The sequence below is a fragment of the Xyrauchen texanus genome, chromosome 2 (assembly GCF_025860055.1).
Source record: "Xyrauchen texanus isolate HMW12.3.18 chromosome 2, RBS_HiC_50CHRs, whole genome shotgun sequence".
NCBI classification, from domain to species: Eukaryota; Metazoa; Chordata; class Actinopteri; order Cypriniformes; family Catostomidae; genus Xyrauchen; species Xyrauchen texanus.
Window position 1 is genome coordinate 56,967,731 of NC_068277.1, and position 19,501 is coordinate 56,987,231.

The window sequence follows — 19,501 nt, forward strand, 5'->3', positions numbered from 1 at the left end:
ACGTGTAATGCTTGTGTGTAGGGGTGAACACTGAATCGTGGGCACATTTTCTACACATAAGGCTCTATTTTGGGCCGCCGTGGAAACGGCGTTTGAGTGCAGGCAAGCGGGTAATATCACCGGCTTGTTGGCTGCTGAATCCACCACTGCAGTAGCCTGAGAGAAGGGGACTGACAGGGGGCGTATGGGACTTACATACAGCTGGCCGTGTGACAGAGCGGGCAGAGGAGGGGCGCGCGCACGGGCTCGCGTTAGTTCCCCTTCGACTCCGGCGCGGGTCCTGCTGGATTCCTGGGCCGAGGAGGAGGCGTGTGAGCCTGACCACTCCTCGGTGTCCGAAGCCATGATGGAACAGCCCTTATCATCCGCTTCTTCGTCCGAGATGGCAGCAGAGCAGCCGCTCGGCGGCAACTGCGCGTCCCGAGTGGGCGGGGAGGGTGAAGGCGATGCTCGAGGGAGGGGCTCCGGCGAGGCAATTGCTTCTACCACTGGTTCCGGCAGCCTTTGAGAGCGGCGCTTTTTACTGCGCGGCTGAATGGAAGGCGGCGCGGCGGCTTCAGTCCTGAGCGCTTCGAGTCGAGCCCGCAGGGTCGACATCGGAAGCTCCTCGCAGAGATCGCATTCGCCTTCGAGTAGCCCCAGAGTGCAGTCTGGACGATGGGGCGGGGCGACACTTTTGGGCGGAGCGACACGTGTCGCCCCGCCCCTATTTTTACGTTCCCGCCATTGCCATTTTCCTCCGACCTCCAGGGGCAGTTTGCGATGAAAGGCAACGCCAGCGGCGGCAGTAACGAACGAACGAATGATACTCAACGTTGATTGATAAGTGGTGAGTAAAAATGGTTATGTAGATTTATATTAATATATTTAAAAATGTATCATGATGTTCGAGAGTCAAATCTGGAATAATTGCTTAAGCATATCCCAGTGTATTTCAGATGATATAATTAAACTGTTCTTTGTTTTTTGTTTTTCCTTCTTAGAATTTGTGAGATTCTTCTATTTTTTAACAAACATGGGGCACCACACCGTCAGTAACCAGAGCAAAACATGAAGATTATATGAAGTCCACTCTTAAACTATGCCCATTTTGTGACTTTACTGAACTATATTTCAGCACATGGTACATCTCCATGTTCAGTAGACATTTTGAGACCGCAGTAAGATACAAAGGTTTGGTTCTCCAAATGGATGATTTGTATTAAATAATTACTATAACCATATTAAATTAAGTTCGCATGGTAATGTGCTTAATTAATTCATTTTCAGATTTATTCATTGTCAAATGCAGCAACCAGTGCCGAGAAAAGGCCCATTTTCACTGCTGCTTTTGTGAGAAGACTGTTATTAATAGGTCACAATTAATGACCCACATATTAAGCCACCACGAGCCTCGTGTTGAACCAGGAGTTACTTCAGACATGCATATTGAGAATGTTATGAATAAAGACACAGGTAATTGAATCTTGAAGAACTTATTCTGTTATACAATAGCAATAGGTTTTCTTAAAGCTATGTTTAATTTTTTTTATTTGAAATCGAGAGCAATAAATTACTGAATTGTTAAAGTATGAATGAACAAATAATTTTTCTATATTTTTATTAAATAATTGTTGATTGTGTAGTGGGTCTGAGCGTACAGCACGAGTACAGCGCCTGCAGCTCGGGAGCACAGAGGGTTGGAGCTGAATCCTGCATTAGAGAGAGCCCTACATTGAAAGTGGAAAGGTTTTGTGATACAGCAAAAACACAAGATCCCACATCGACAACGTCCGCTTCTTCAAACAGAGGTTAGACTTCTTGACAAAAACAAAATATCACATATTTGTTTGGCATAATTCTCTCCACGTAGAGTGATCTGTTCTAACTGGTAATATCTTTATTGCTTTATAAGAATCTCTTCCAAACATGAAGTCCAAAAACCTAATGGATAAAAGGAACAAGCCAGCAGTTACACCTGAATCTGAACTTCAGTGTGAAAATGTCAAGAGTTCTACAGGTAACCGACTTGTAAACTTGCACTACTCAGGGTTGCAGTGGTATGAGATTTTCACTGTACAAAAACTGTTTTAGACATTATCTGGTTTAATGGTATATGGTCCTGCTCAATAAAATGTGAGAGTCATTAAAACATTTTTTTTTAATCATTTGTCATTGGATCATTTTTTTACTCCTACTCCAATAATAATAAAATAATTATTTGTACAATAATAATTATTTATACTCAAGTTATTATTTCTATAAGCACTTTTACTTGAGTACAGCTTTTGGATATTCTGCCCACCTCTGCTGTCACACCAGATAGCCTAGATTATCAAAACTTCGTTAATTTACTGTTTGAATTGTGTGATAAAAGTAACAGAATTTGAGACTTTTTGGTTTTATTTTTGACTAGAAACAAAGCTCATCACAATTTTACGGATGGAAGGAATGCAATAAATAGTGTTTAGTTTGGTATCTACTGAAAATAGCATAGGCTAAAACAGTGATCTTGTGATTTAAGATTTAATATAGATGATATATGTTACAGTACTATAAATAAGCAGATGTGTGAGATATAACTCTTAACCATGAAACTGTCATACTGCTGCAACCCTAAAATAATATACTGTATAAAAGTTAGTATGCACAGTGATCTTAAAACATTCAAACAACTACTCCAGCAGAAGAAAAAGGTCTGAGGACTCATAATGTGAAGCCTAATACAGTTGTGTGTGTGCACTGTAATTTGACACTATTAAAAAACAACTTAAGAAAGCACATCCAAAGACGCCACACTGAATGCAGGGAGACTGTATCATCCAAAAGGTATTTAAGGTGCCAGTGTGTTGATGGCAAAAATGGAATTTTTGCTGTTGAAAAGTCTTTCCATGGTGCATCCACTCCAATCCATGTCCTTAAAAATACCTGGGGAGAGTCACAAAGGTCTGAGTGTGAATTGGATGAGTGTTGTGTTACCAGAGACTTTGCCCACAGAAGTGGTATTTTGCCATTTGAGTGTGACCATTTGCAGTCTTTATCTTATTGTCCACGTGTTGGTCAAATACAGACTGATCTTGCTGAAGAAACATTGTGTTTGATGGTTGACCAGAAGTGGTTTGGAGAAGCAAGGAAACACCAGTTAATTGATCTGAAGAAGGAATCTCTGGCCGAAGGAGTTCCATTGTCAGTGTCTGTAAAAATTGGAGACCAACTCAATAAATTGCATGTGTCTGTGTTTGAAAAAAAACGCTCATACTACAGCAGACTTGGCAGAGTAATGGTCTCGTATGATGTTAAGAAAAACTCTTGGTACTGCCCTTGCTCAATGCCAAGGAAATCTTGTATTCACAAGGCTGTTTCAAAGTGGCATCTCTTTCACCTTCAGAAAGAGTTGTTCAAGAAGGTGAAAAGTGTGGAGGAAGTTCCTCCTGAATCACCTGAAGGAAAAAAAGATGACAACAACAGCTATCCACCATCTGACTCAAACATCAAAGAAATGATCCACTACATGATGACACACAAAAAACTTCCCAGTGAGCTTCCCAAGACATTACTAGATCATTCCAGAGATCTAAAGTCCAACCAGTGTCTTCCAAGGAATCTGGTGCCCACAGAATTAAAATGTACCAAGTGCACAGCTGAAAGCTTAAGTGATCCAATACTCATCACAAAAGATGCCAAGATAGTGACATTTTCTGGTGTAATCCAAGGTATGGTTGATTATTGTAATATTACATTAACATGTGCTTTCAGATATTTTTATGTATATTTTAGATTCATGCATTTATTTACGTCTTTAGGCATATCTACTTACTACAGACAGTGCCCACACTGTGAAATGGTATATAGGTACCAAGAGTGGTCAGATGGAATACATAATTTCAATGACCACATTCTCGTGTCATTGCATTTGTGCATGTTCCTAAGAAACTCAGTAGAGGTATGTCATTGTCTCTATGTCAAGTTGCTGGGTTTTTTCATTCAATGTATTTTTTAACTTGTTTAATTCCAGAATAGTACAGCAGTAAGTAGGGTAATGGATACATTACATTCAGTTGAAGGTGGGCCTTTTCCTAAAAATGAACTTGTTTTACAAGCCTATTTGCACTTTGAGGCCATGACAGAATTGGATTATCATTACAATTGTGTCACTTGTGGGCACTACCCAAGTGTAGTCATCATGGATCTCCACAAGAAGGGAGCCTTCGGCATGCCTGGTATGTTTAAACATTATCGTTTGATATATTTAAATGTTTATTTATAACTATGGATAAATATATTTTGTGAATAAATTAAGAAAATAATCACATCCACATTGTAAAGTTTTTTTTAATTATTATTATTTTTTTATATATATTTTCAAAATCCTATTATTTCACGGGGATAAATTGCATTCATGCTTAAATTGAAATGTAAGTTAATGTAATCTAAATATATCCTACTGTTAAATACTATAGTCTTTGTTTCATTTTATTAATTGATTGTAGTGAGTGAAATTGACCCCCCACCAAATTATGACGGCTATGTGGATATTGAGAAGTTTTGGGAGGCAGTAACAGTAGAGATGATAAGTCGAGGTTTTTATACAAGTATGTCTCGCATCACTTTTCAGTTATACAGCCTTTTTAAGTTTCTTTCTTTAACCACAGTTTAACTTCTTTCTCTTTTGTTATTAGGTGGGATGAGGAACCCTTCGTTGTGCCCCCAAGCTACAGCTTTTGGAGCCATGGATTGGTATTTATACTAGATCATCCAACATTGTTCTCAACACAGAGTACGCTAAGCGTCATGTGTCACAAGACTCTTCTGAGGATGACGTACCACTTACAGAAGAAAGGCTTGCAGATGAGCTGCTAAATCTCCGGGTATGGTTTGTTACATCACAGCAATATATTAATTGAGATATTTTGTTCTGTCATGATGTGTAATCATTTTGTTATTTTTTCTTTTTGGCTAGGTTGAGGAAATAAGAGCCCTTTCTATGGGTTGTGGAATAGATCACAAAGGTTCTAAAATGGATTTAATTATCCGACTAAAAGAGAGGATGTCAAATAGAGTCACCTACAACAAGGTTTTTGAAAAAGTGTGGGGTGCATCTGGTAAGTCAGACTGTACAGTTATGTATTAGGGTGGCATAAAAGTATTAATATAACAGTTCTTGTTTATGTAATCATTTTGCTGTTCAAATTGAGGTGATGTGATTTTTGTAAATTAAGACCTCTGATTGTAAAAATGTATAAAGATTGACATATTGAGTTTTCATGGATAATAAATTGACATGTCTTTCACTTTAGGTGGCTGGGCTGTTATAACCTGCCCTTGTGGGGTTGTGTACTCTGTGAAATTTAACATTAGAGCAGAGAGCCCTCGTGATTATGCTGATCTCCTGCTTTCATGGAAACATGTTCCCAATGTTGCTGTGTACGACTACCCAAGGGGACTAGCCTCGCATACAAACCATCGTTCAAATAAATTATTTCATCCTTTTGAGGGTCGATTACTGCAACCATCTGAAGAAAATATTAAGAAGGCATTAGAAAATGACTTGAAAGTCAGTTTGCCATGGCTTAACCACAAGAAAGAACCAGCTGATCAAGATGGCCATCCTGTTACTGGTTCATGTGACCATTATGTCTTGTCTGATGTGTTCCATCAGAACAACAGTAAGGATCCTAGGGATTCCTTGAGAAAGATTGGACTTGTCCCGGAGCTTGCAGGAAAAATAAACAGTCAGACAGCTGAGCAACTCTTTTCAGATATGAAGAAAAAGAACTACTTTCTCAACATGATGAAACCATCATCCCACATATTCCTTGCAAGAAATATTCTGCACCATAAAAATGTTGCACGAACAATACAGTTGTGAAGCAGTTACAAAAATTTACAGATGAGAACACTGAATTCCAGTTTGATTGCAATGGAAAGATAATTTTGGGTAATGTTTTATCATTGTGTGTTATATGTGTGTATGTGTATATGTAAATAAATGTGCATGTATACGCTTGTGTGTTTTAGGTGCAACCATGAATCCTCAATCCTCAAACACGGTTGATACTGCAGCATGCAGTCAAATATCAGGTATGACGTTGTATTTGTTGTGGTAGGAAAATCAATAATCTTTGATTAAGAATATTTTATATTTATATATGTGTGTGTATGTTTTATTAGAGTGAAGATGTTTGTTTATGTGTGTTATGTGTGTTTTTATGTGTGCATCCATGGCTGTGAATCCTCAATCCTCCAACACTGTTGATACTGCAGCATTCAGTCAAATCAGGTATTAAGGTGCAGTTGTGGTAAAAAGTTAAGACATCTTTGATTATTCATATAAGTGATAATTCATGTTGTTATTCCTCTGTTTTTATTTTATAAGCCACCATATGAAGAGCAAACGTCACAGTGTGACAAGCCACAAGCCCTTCTGGGCAGTGGAGGACATGCTTCCAAATAAAGCAGTTTGGGGCCAACCATTACCAGAACATCTTCAGAAAATGGTAGTAATTAGTTTGTGGCCATACTAAAATTCTTAAAACATGATCTTAGTTTATGCTTTTTCATTTTATTTTTCAGGTTGTAAGTGTATTGGACCCTAACAGTGACCCAAAGGAACGTATTGTTTCTGTGGGGTCCACTGTGCTGCTGCGTTCCGATTTTTTGTCTTTAGGATTGTCAGAAGGAGTTGAAGCAACGGTAAAATAATTTTTTATTTGTAAAATGAGATGGAAAAATATCAAAGGAACTGATTTCATTTGTTTTTATGAAAAAAATTATAGATTTTGAACTGTTGCCTACTGAATCATAGAGCACATACGCTTTCCGCAGGGTAAGGTAGCAGTCTCGAAGATTTTATTGAAAACCGGATACATTTGTATCCATCTGATAATTGTTTCTTCATTACAGGATATCAGTGTGTATGTTGTTAATTCTTACGTGGTAGCGACCTGGCTTCCGCCATTCTCTTGTTTCCCAGAGTTGTCCCTTCCGGTGAGTTCTGGAAGGTTTATTTTGTGAAAGATTTTATTATAGCTGAATATAAAGAACAATAAATAGTTCCTAGGCTCTGATATGAAAATTGATCAAATTCCTACATAAATTTTAGGCTAATGTCAGTCAGACACACCTTGTGGCTCTGCCAGCTTGGGTACCTGGCCACTGGCTGCTGTGTGTAAGTATTATAATTTAAATGAGAACTAAGTTAACAGGCAGTTGTAATTTAAGCAATATCCAATAATCTAAAGAATAATCTAATGTGTACTAAACAATGTGCTGTTGAATTTACTTCAATTTGAATTTACTTGTACAGCATTGCATGTGCATTTTACAGATTTTGAAACCAAAGACAAGAGAAATGTTTTTTCTCGATTCTATGCAACAAGCAGCATTTGGACCATACATTGACACCTTCAGGTTATAGAAATGTTCAGAATGTGTTCAGAGATTACAGTGGTTCTGTTTTAAACTGTAATCTTTTATTTCCACCGTTTTGTTTATTAACTTTTATTTTGTGTTTACTGGAATCTTCAGTGCATAAACAGTTATGCGTCAACAAACCACAGATATGACCCTTGTTTGCAAAGATAGTATATCGATATAGATATAGATAGTTTCTCTAAAAAATGGGGAATTTATTTTTCTTTTTTACAGGAGCATTGCAAAACTCATTGACACCCAAGAGTGGACAGAGAAACTGCGATTACATTTGAAGTGAAACATTTAATTTAAATGCAAACAAAAGTTTATTTCATTACACAGGATATATGTGTGCTGATGTGATGGAAATCTGTGAAGGTAAATGTGTGTACTTGTTTTAATCCAAACCACAGGGAATACCGAAGCAGGTGGGTGGGAACAACTGTGGGATCTACATACTGATGGTAGGTTACATTTGATTTGTTATTTTAGTGAATTATTTTAAGTTATACCCTGCTCATTTTCTTGCACTTTGTGAATTGTAACAGTACACTCTATACATGGCTTTGGGGCTCGGTTTGATTTTACAGAGGTATGTCATTACCTCATTACATCTTTCAAGTTAAATAAACAGACATTATTTATATTATTATTATTATTTTTTAAATTCAGGATGACATGCCCCTGATCAGGAGGTGGTGGTGTGCTCTCATACTGGACAACTTCACTCTGCAAATGTATGTAGCTGTTTGCATGTTCCTACATTAAACATTATATATATATATATATATATATATATATATATATATATATATATATATATATATACATACATACACTATATCTACCAATGTACGCATACCTACCTCTTGTCATTTGTTCTTTTAGCTCAACCAGACAAAAGGCAATGTCTTCGGGAGATTCAGACAAAGCAGGTAATTTATTGTGCACATACATTCATTAAGAACTAATAATTTTAAATTGTTACAGCTACAAAGTTGTTCAGATATGAAATTTGATAGATTATGTACTATATTGGTTGCTCAATAGCCGTGTTTCCACTGTGACTTCTGAGGCTTGATTGTGCCTCATTGTGGCTTCCTCGAGGCCAATAGCCACGGCTTTATAGTCCACTGACTGAATACCTTGGTACAAAGCGGGGCCAGCTAGGGCTTGAGTGGTCAAATGCAAGTTTGATGAGTATGGACAGAGAGTCAGCGCCATGAATCATTCTATACATAGCTATCAGTTAACATTAAAGACCTTTAAAAACATTTTAGCTTAACTCACTCACAATTTCTTTGAATAGTTTTCTGGTAAAACTTCCATTTGTTGGTGAAACAACGGAATTTGTCATTGTTCAAGACAGGCATGTTAAGGGAGGGCTTTAGTGAAGCGCTGCAGAGCTTCTTTCCCAACGGTGGAAACACAGTGTGATTTTGTGCTTGGTGCCATAGGTCCAAGGTTATTAAATCCACCCGGCCCTTGAAAGCCCTGGTTCACACTGGCCATACAGTGGGAAAGCAGCTAATGTGTTTTGGAGCTTTAAATTGATATTTATTTTAAATTATCGTTATAAGAGAATATTAATCAATTTTTTATTTTATTCAGAGCATGCAGTTATGACAACAATATATCAGGTTTGTCTGAACCAAGGATTATTTATGTTTTTTAACAATATTTATATACAAGTATAAATAAATTTTTTTTTTGTTTCAACAGCTTCCCAATGAAATTGTTTCTGAGATCCTCAAGGAAGTTGTTTTAGCAACTGGGGATTCTGCATATTTGACGCTTTCACTTGTATGCAGATGGTTTCGGGATGTGGTCACAAATGAACATTTTCGAAAGCAGCACACTTTGCCTGGCTAGACAGTGAGATGTTTTTTCCTGTTCATTGCACATTTCTTGGATTGAAATTTGTGGTATGTGACATTTATACTTGAATCTCCACACTTATATCTTTTCTGTATTTTGTCTTTACATTTTAAGGTGTGGTCAACTGGAAGATTTTCTCACAGGACTATTGTAAAGAGTTCAGACAGAGCTACAGCATCAGGGAATGCTCAGAATGCTTGAAGCTCTTCAAGTCCTGTCCACCAGGGTATAGGGGAAGAGGAAGACGAGGGAACTGCTGGGCTTTTACTCCGAAGATCTTTGTGCAGGATTTTGCTCGCAGGACTGTTTTTTTGTTGCAGGAAATGAGTTTATGTTAAACTCATAAAACTTGTACAGAATAAGAATTGAGAGATGGACTGGTTTTGACAGTTAAACTTGAAAAGCTATGGCAAACGTGTATGACAAAAACATAGGTTTCATTGTGCATATGGTAAGGTACCTTTTGGTCCTTTAATGTTTGTATAAATGCCATTCTGCTGTTCTTACATTTCATGTAATGTGATTTGCTATAACAACAGGCATGAAATCTAACCAAGTTAATTATTCATTTAGTTGTGAAAATGTTTAAAGGGGTGATGATGATGATTAAATTTATTATTTTATATAGAAGGGTAATTACATAAGTGCAGTTTGGACTGAAGTGTATATAATAAAGAAAAAGTGACAAAGTCTTTGTTTTGTTCTTAAGAGTGTGTATAGATGCTCCCTTACAGGTTTATTGTTGTAAAATAATGGTTATTGATTACATTTATGTAAACGCACATACTATAATTAAACCTTTTTTTATAGCACAACCATGGTAAATTTGTAATTACCATGCCCTTTTGGAGCAATAATCCGTATGATCAGTGAAGTTTAACAGCCGTGATAGGTAATTTAAAAATAAAATGGTTGTAGGGGCTCATGGTTTTATCAGGTGACACTCGAGACATGTCCGCTATAGTTTGCTCTCTCTATAGGCCTATATATATCTGTGTGTGTGTGTGTGATTTGTATACATTGTGTACCATACTAAAACTACAAACTGTCATTACAAACTGTGTCATTAACTGACAAACTCCAGTGAGTAATACAGAGGTAACGAACCGCCTACTACAGCTGTTGAGGGAGTGATTGTGAATTAAACCAGTATTTCTATTGTCTATGTATTTCTACTTCATTGGAATATTGTGGAATCGCAGCAATGAACGCTAAATTTATAAACAACTTTATTCGTCTGTTATGTTCTTCCGCATTCCCAGCCTGCCCAAAGCGTCACACTTCTCTGCACCAATAATCTGCAATAGCGTCACACTTCTCTGCACCAATAATCTGCAATAGCGTCACACTTCTCTGCACCAATAATATCATCTTTATTATAAACCAATAAACGTTAAGGGGGCGGGGCGACACGTGTCGCTCCGCCCAAAAGTGTCGCCCCGCCCCATCGTCCAGACTGCACTCTGGGGTACTACGAATTTATAGCCTCGGCTGATGTAATCATTAGATGCACCTGAGGCCAGGCTATAAATGGATACGTCACCAGGTGTCGTCAGAAACTCTTTTTTCAGAGCGATTCTGTTTCTGTGTGTTTCACACACCCTGTCAGAACTTTCTTTCCTCTGTTAGGAGATAGATTCAGTTAGGCAGTGTGCAGTGAACGTTGTTCTATTTTTCTCTTCTGTTTAGAAAATATTATATATATATATATATCTAAAAAAAAAAAAAAAAAAAAAAAAAGAAAGAGAGAATGACTGAAAGCAAGCGGTGCGTGTTCCCTCTTCTTGCTCTATAGCTGAAGACGGCACACATCAGTTTTTGCTGTTTGTTTGGGGGTAGAGCACGCTGCTCTCGCGTTGCAGCAGGGCGTGCTCGCCTCGCTTGCTTCGGAGTCAGCACTCACGAAAAGATCGTTCGTGGGGCTCGTGCATGGATTTGGCTGAGGAGCAAGAGACGGGTTGATCCCTTTCTCACTCTCTCCCCAAACCCAGCTGGTCCTTCACATGATCTCGGCTGCTCCGACGCTTCTTCGGATCATGAGGTGGATCGCTATTCTCTTCCCGCCTCCGAGCTTTCCGTCCGCGATAAAAAATCTACGGAGGAATTGCTTGATGTTGTTACTCGTGCTGTTGCCAGATTGGACTGGCCATGCGAAAAAGAGACCCCCAAACGCTCCAATTAGGGGATAGATTTTATCTTCCAGTCTAAGAAAGGAACGCCTCATGGGTCCCTTCCCTTTCTTTGATAACCTCCTTGAAGAGCTTTTTCGCTCATGGAGAACCCCTAAAAAAAAAAAAAAAAACTCAATCTCCTGGTTAAAGGGGCCATGGTATGTGTTCCCCTTCCAGAGAGAGAGTTAGGTTATTACACTAAATACTTCCCGTTTCCCATGGAGGGTGAGGGGTGGCGTCTGGCTTAGATCTTAAGCTTGAACTACCCGTGGGTGTTCAAGTCCAAGATGATGCCTGTCAAGACGGTCGTGTCTCAAGCCCTACAACTCGTTTGGCTGGTCACCATCGATCTTATGACGCACTTCTATACTTCATTTAGAAGTTCTGCCACAACATGGAAAGTTCCTGAGGTTCACTTCCGGGGGCGAAGTCTTCCAGGGTCAGGTTCTTTCACCCAGCCTAGCCCTTTTTACCCGCACATTCACAATATATGATGTAGCGCTGGCTCCTTGCGACTCCGGGGCATCTGCATTCTGAATTACGTAGACGACTGGCTGATCCTAGCGCAGTTCCAGGAACTGGCAGTTCAGCACAGGGACATCGTCTTAGCTCATCTGTTTCTCTGGGGTTGAGGCTCAACGCCAAGAAAAGCGTCCTCTCTCCCACTCAGAACACTGTCTATCGGGGCATCGTATGGAGTTCAATCACTATGCGGGCACAACTGTCTCCCGCTAGGATTGAGTCCACTCAGATCACCCTGAGCAAAGTCAGGCTAGGTTGCACTGTTATCAGTATCAACGATTTCCAGGTCTCAGGGCGAACGCGTCCACGGGATCCCTCTGGACCTTCTGCTCATGAGACCGTTTTTGTTGTGGCCAAAAGCCAGGGGATTTCTTCCAAGGGCCAAAACCCCTGGGCTAAATAGGGTTACGTGCCTCAGGCTTCGTTCCCTTTCTATGTGGTTCAGACCCCGGTGTTCTGCCTTGGGTCCCACTCTAGGTGTGTCTTGTTGTCGCAGACTGCTAACGACAGACGCCTCCCTGACGGGCGGGGTAGCGGCCTTAAGTGGTCGTCCAGCTTAAGGGGATAGGAGGGTCGTCAGCTCGGTTGTCACAGTCACTGTCTCGGGTTGATGGCTGTATTTCTGGCCCTGAAATACCTCCTCCTGAGGCTGCCATGTCTTGGTGCGGGTGGACAATACAGCGGTAGCCTCTTACATAAATCATCAAGGAGACCCACGTCTGTCAGCTGTATTTCTGACACGCCGGATTCTCCTTTGGGCCCAGGGCAAGCTCCTGTCACTCAGGGCAATTTACATCCCTGGACGCCTAAATGTGGGAGCAGATTTGCTGTCCAGACAGAACATACCGAGGGGCGAGTGGAAACTCCACCCCGAGGTAGTACAACAAATTTGGGAGAGATTTTACAGAGCAGAAGTGGACCTCTTCGCCTCTCAAGAGACTGCGTAATGTCCCCTCTACTTCTCTCTGAGTCACCCAGCCCCCTGGGTCTGGACGCTGATGGCGCATACATGGCCCAGAATGTGTCGGTATGCTTTTCCCCGGTTTCTCTGCTCCCGGAGTCTTAGCCAGAGTTCAGCCAGCAAGGGTCTTGCCTCTTACTGATAGCGCCTCACTGGCCGAACAGGATTTGGTTCTCAGAAATTATATCTCTCCTCGACGGCTCGCCTTGGGCGATTCCGGACAGGAGGGACCTTCTGTCTCAGGCACAGGGGACGATATTTCATCCCCGGCCCGAATTGTGAAACCTTTCATGTCTGGCCCCTAAGGGTACCAAATGAGGTTCACAGGGTTTTCTCTTGAGGTTATTGAGACCATTTCAAGTGCTAGGGCTCCCTCCACTTGGAACTGATCTGGGTAGATTTTACAGGGCAGAAGAGGACCTCTTCACCTCTGTTGATAGCGCAATGTCTCCTCTACTTCTCCCGAGTCGCCTAGTCTCCCTCCCCTCCCCTTGGGAGGGGCTGAACGTAGTAACGCAAATGCACCTGCATGCGTTTCCTTCTACTAAAGTTCTTATTACAGAACCAGCTAACTGCCAGTTTGTTTCAGTTCTGGATTTTCTGTAGAAAGAACTGTCAGCGGGCACTTGCCTCGCCACTGCCAGGTTCTATGTGGCCACTGCGGTTTGCCACGGCTTGGTGGGCGGGGTGCCCTCAAAGAGGCATCCTCATTATTGCCCGGGCCTACGAGGCACGCGGTCAAGCTTCGCTAGTAGGTTTCAGGGCGCACTCTACCAGAGGGCTCTCCTCCTCTAAAACCTTGGCTAGAGGTCTCCCTCTGCAGCAAGTTTGTGATGCGGCAGGTTGTCCTCTCCGCACACATTCATTGGATTTTTATAGTTTGGATGTTTTGCCACTCCGGGCTCTTATGCCATTGAGTCGACATCTCAAGCTCATTTCTGGACAAGTTTGTGATGTGGCAGGCTGGTCCTCTCCGCTCACATTCATCAGTTTTTATGACAAGTTTGTGTTGCGATAGGGTTCTCTTCGCACACATTCATCGAACTTTATGGGTTAGATGCTTTGCTACTCCGGACTCTTATGTCCTTGAGTCGACATCTCAGCCCATGCCTAAACAAGTTTGTGATGCGGCAGGTTGTCCCCTCCGCACACATTCATTGCACCTTTTTAGTTTGGATGTTCTGCACTCCGGGCTCTTATGCCCTTGAGTCTCTTATAATGCATGCAAACATGTTATAATGATGCATTTTGACCTCTCATGCACAGTATAGATTCCTAAGAGTGAAAAACTGAAATGTTATGTTCAAATGAAAAAGTAGTGAAAACTGATGAGAAATTACTGGTGAGATCAGTCTAATCTAAAAATGATGCTTTTGGGCCGTTGAGAGCTGTTTCAAGAAGTTTGCACATTTCCACTAGATACAAAGATTTCTTCATTATAATTAATGTATATCTCTTATAAAGCATGAAAACATGTTATAATGATGCATTTTGCCATCTCATGAACAGTATAGATTCCTAAGAGTGAAAAACTGAAAAGTTATGTTCAAATGAAAAAGTAGTGAAAACTGATGAGAAATCACTGCTAAGATCAGTCTAATTATAAAAAGTTGATTTTTGGTATTTAAGAGCTGTTTCAAGAAGTTTGCACATTTCCACTAGATACAAAGATATCTTCGTTATAATGATTGTATATCTCTTAAAATGCATGCAAACATGTCATAATGATGCATTTTGACCTCTCACGCACAGTATAGATTCCTAAGAGTGAAACACTGAAAAGTTATGTTCAAGTGAAAACTGATGAGAAATTACTGGTGAGATCAGTTTAATCTTAAAAAGATGCTTTTGGGCCGTTGAGAGCTGTTTCAAGAAGTTTGCACATTTCCACTAGATATAAAGATTTCTTCATTATAATGATTGTATATCTCTTATAATGCATGCAAACATGTTATAATGATGCATTTTGACCTCTCATGCACAGTATAGATTCCTAGGAGTGAAAAACTGAAATGTTATGTTCAAATGAAAAAGTAGTGAAAACTGATGAGAAATTACTGGTGAGATCAGTCTAATCTTAAAATGATGCTTTTGGGCCGTTTAGAGCTGTTTCAAGAAGTTTGCACATTTCCACTAGATACAAAGATTTCTTCATTATAATGATTGTATGTCTCTTATATTGCATGCAAACATGTTATAATGATGCATATTGCCATCTCATGCACAGTATAGATTCCTAAGAGTGAAAAACTGAAAAGATATGTTCAAATGAAAAAGTAGTGAAAACTGTGAGAAATTACTGCTAAGATCAGTCTAATTAGAAGAAGTTGCTTTTCGGCATTTAAGAGCTGTTTCAAGAAGTTTGCACATTTCCACTAGATACAAAGATTTCTTCATTATAATGAATGTATATCTCTTATAATGCATGCAAACATGTTATAATGATGCATTTTGACCTCTCATGCACAGTATAGATTCCTAAGAGTGAAAAACTGAAATGTTATGTTCAAATGAAAAAGTAGTGAAAACTGATGAGAAATTACTGGTGAGATCAGTCTAATCTAAAAATGATGCTTTTGGGCCGTTGAGAGCTGTTTCAAGAAGTTTGCACATTTCCACTAGATACAAAGATTTCTTCATTATAATTAATGTATATCTCTTATAAAGCATGAAAACATGTTATAATGATGCATTTTGCCATCTCATGAACAGTATAGATTCCTAAGAGTGAAAAACTGAAAAGTTATGTTCAAATGAAAAAGTAGTGAAAAATGATGAGAAATCACTGCTAAGATCAGTCTAATTATAAAAAGTTGATTTTTGGTATTTAAGAGCTGTTTCAAGAAGTTTGCACATTTCCACTAGATACAAAGATTTCTTCATTCTAATGATTGTATATCTCTTATAGCCTATTGCATGCAAACATGTTATAATGATGCATATTGCCATCTCATGCACAGTATAGATTCCTAAGAGTGAAAAACTGAAAAGTTATATTCAAATGAAAAAGTAGTGAAAAATGATGAGAAATTACTGCTAAGATCAGTCTAATTATAAAAAGTTGATTTTGGGTATTTAAGAGCTGTTTCAAGAAGTTTGCACATTTCCACTAGATACAAAGATTTCTTCATTATAATGATTGTATATCTCTTAAAATGCATGCAAACATGTCATAATGATGCATTTTGACCTCTCATGCACAGTATAGATTCCTAAGAGTGAAACACTGAAAAGTTATGTTCAAGTGAAAACTGATGAGAAATTACTGGTGAGATCAGTTTAATCTTAAAAAGATGCTTTTGGGCCGTTGAGAGCTGTTTCAAGAAGTTTGCACATTTCCACTAGATATAAAGATTTCTTCATTATAATGATTGTATATCTCTTATAATGCATGCAAACATGTTATAATGATGCATTTTGACCTCTCATGCACAGTATAGATTCCTAAGAGTGAAAAACTGAAAAGTTATGTTCAAATGATAAAGTGGTGAAAACTGATGAGAAATTACTGGTGAGATCAGTTTAATCTTAAAAAGATGCTTTTGGGCCGTTGAGAGCTGTTTCAAGAAGTTTGCACATTTCCACTAGATACAAAGATTTCTTCATTATAATGATTGTATATCTCTTATAATGCATTCAAAAATGTTGTTATGATGCATTTTGACCTTTCATGCTTAATATAGATGCCTAAGAGTGAAAAACTGAAACGTTATGTTCAAATGAAAAAGTAGTGAAAACTGATGAGAAATTACTGCTAAGATCAGTCTAATTAGAAGAAGTTGCTTTTCGGCATTTAAGAGCTGTTTCAAGAAGTTTGCACATTTCCACTAGATACAAAGATTTCTTCATTATAATGAATGTATATCTCTTAAAATGCATGCAAACATGTTATAATGATGCATTTTGACCTCTCATGCACAGTATAGATTCCTAAGAGTGAAACACTGAAAAGTTATGTTGAAGTGAAAACTGATGAGAAATTACTGGTGAGATCAGTTTAATCTTAAAAAGATGCTTTTGGGCCATTGAGAGCTGTTTCAAGAAGTTTGCACATTTCCACTAGATACAAAGATTTCTTCATTATAATGATTGTATTTCTCTTATAATGCATGCAAACATGTTATAATGATGCATTTTGACCTCTCATGCACAGTATAGATTCCTAAGAGTGAAAAACTGAAATGTTATGTTCAAATGAAAAAGTAGTGAAAACTTATGAGAAATTACTGCTAAGATCAGTCTAATTATAAAAAGTTGATTTTGGGTATTTAAGAGCTGTTTCAAGAAGTTTGCACATTTCCACTAGATACAAAGATTTCTTCGTTATAATGATTGTATATCTCTTATAATGCATTCAAAAATGTTGTAATGATGCATTTTGACCTTTCATGCTTAATATAGATGCCTAAGAGTGAAAAACTGAAACGTTATGTTCAAATGAAAAAGTAGTGAAAACTGATGAGTAATTACTGGTGAGATCAGTCTAATCTTAAAATGATGCTTTTGGGCATTTGAGAGCTGTTTCAAGAAGTTTGTACAGTTCCACTTGATACAAAGCTATATTCATTATAATGATTGTATATCCCTTATAAAGCATGCTAACATGTTATAATGATGCATTTTGACCTCTCATGCACAGTATAGATTCCTAAGAGTGAAAAACTGAAAAGTTATGTTCAAATGAAAAAGTAGTGAAAACTGATGAGAAATTACTAGTGAGATCAGTCTAATCTTAAAATGATGCTTTTGGGCCGTTGAGAGCTGTTTCAAGAAGTTTGCACATTTCCACTAGATACAAAGATTTCTTCATTATAATGATTGTATATCTCTTATATTGCATGCAAACATGTTATAATGATGCATTTTGCCATCTCATGCACAGTATAGATTCCTAAGAGTGAAAAACTGAAAAGTTATGTTCAAATGAAAAAGTAGTGAAAACTGATGAGAAATTACTAGTGAGATCAGTCTAATCTTAAAATGATGCTTTTGGGCCGTTGAGAGCTGTTTCAAGAAGTTTGCACATTTCCACTAGATACAAAGATTTCTTCATTATAATGATTGTATATCTCTTATATTGAATGCAAACATGTTATAATGATGCATTTTGACCTCTCATGCTTAATATAGATGCCTAAGTTTGAAAAACTGAAACGTTACGTTCAAATGAAAAAGTAGTGAAAAATGATGAGAAATTACTGGTGAGATCAGTTTAATTTTAAAAAGATGCTTTTGGGCCGTTGAGAGCTGTTTCAAGAAGTTTGCACATTTCCACTAGATACAAAAATTTCTTCATTATAATGATTGTATATCTCTTATAATGCATGCAAACATGTTATAATGATGCATTTTGACCTCTCATGCACAGTATAGATTCCTAAGAGTGAAAAACTGAAAAGTTATGTTCAAATGAAAAAGTAGTGAAAACTGATGAGAAATTACTGCTAAGATCAGTCTAATAATAAAAAGATGATTTTGGGAATTTAAGAGCTGTTTCAAGAAGTTTGCACATTTCCACTAGATACAAAGATTTCGTCATTATAATGATTGTATATGTCTTATAATGCATTCAAAAATGTTATAATGATGCATTTTGATCTCTCATGCTTAATATAGATGCCTAAGAGTGAAAAACTGATACGTTATGTTCAAATGAAAAAGTAGTGAAAACTGATGAGAAATTACTAGTGAGATCAGTCTAATCTTAAAATGATGCTTTTGGGCCGTTGAGAGCTGTTTCAAGAAGTTTGCACTAGATACAAAGATTTCTTCATTATAATGATTGTATATCTCTTATATTGCATGCAAACATGTTATAATGATGCATTTTGCCATCTCATGCACAGTATAGATTCCTAAGAGTGAAAAACTGAAAAGTTATGTTCAAATGAAAAAGTAGTGAAAACTGATGAGAAATTACTAGTGAGATCAGTCTAATCTTAAAATGATGCTTTTGGGCCGTTGAGAGCTGTTTCAAGAAGTTTGCACATTTCCACTAGATACAAAGATTTCTTCATTATATTGATTGTATATCTCTTATATTGAATGCCAACATGTTATAATGATGCATTTTGACCTCTCATGCTTAATATAGATGCCTAAGATTGAAAAACTGAAACGTTACGTTCAAATGAAAAAGTAGTGAAAACTGATGAGAAATTACTGGTGAGATCAGTTTAATCTTAAAAAGATGCTTTTGGGCCGTTGAGAGCTGTTTCAAGAAGTTTGCACATTTCCACCTGATACAAAGATTTCTTCATTATAATGAATGTTTATCTCATATAAAGCATGACAACTGATGAGAAAGTACTGGTGAGATCAGTCTAATCTTAAAATGATGCTTTTGGGCCGTTGAGAGCTGTTTCAAGAAGTTTGCACATTTCCACCTGATACAAAGATTTCTTCGTTATAATGATTGTATATCTCTTATAGTGCATGCAAACATGTTATAATGATGCATTTTGACCTCTCATGCACAGTATAGATTCCTAAGAGTGAAAAACTGAAAAGTTATGTTCAAATGAAAAAGTAGTGAAAACTGATGAGAAATTACTGCTAAGATCAGTCTAATTATAAA

The 19,501-nt window shown here is 38.0% G+C and overlaps 1 long non-coding RNA gene and 1 pseudogene across 1 annotated transcript; both read left to right on the forward strand.

Annotated features, from left to right (window-relative positions):
* Positions 1–1,158: 1,158 nt before the first annotated feature.
* On the forward strand, positions 1,159–5,848 carry LOC127655564 (uncharacterized; annotated as a pseudogene).
* A 16-nt stretch (positions 5,849–5,864) lies between these two features.
* Positions 5,865–6,398, forward strand: LOC127662366 (uncharacterized). Its single transcript, XR_007972874.1, has 3 exons — positions 5,865–6,060; positions 6,244–6,259; positions 6,356–6,398. It is a non-coding gene; the product is annotated as an uncharacterized LOC127662366 (long non-coding RNA).
* Positions 6,399–19,501: the final 13,103 nt, after the last annotated feature.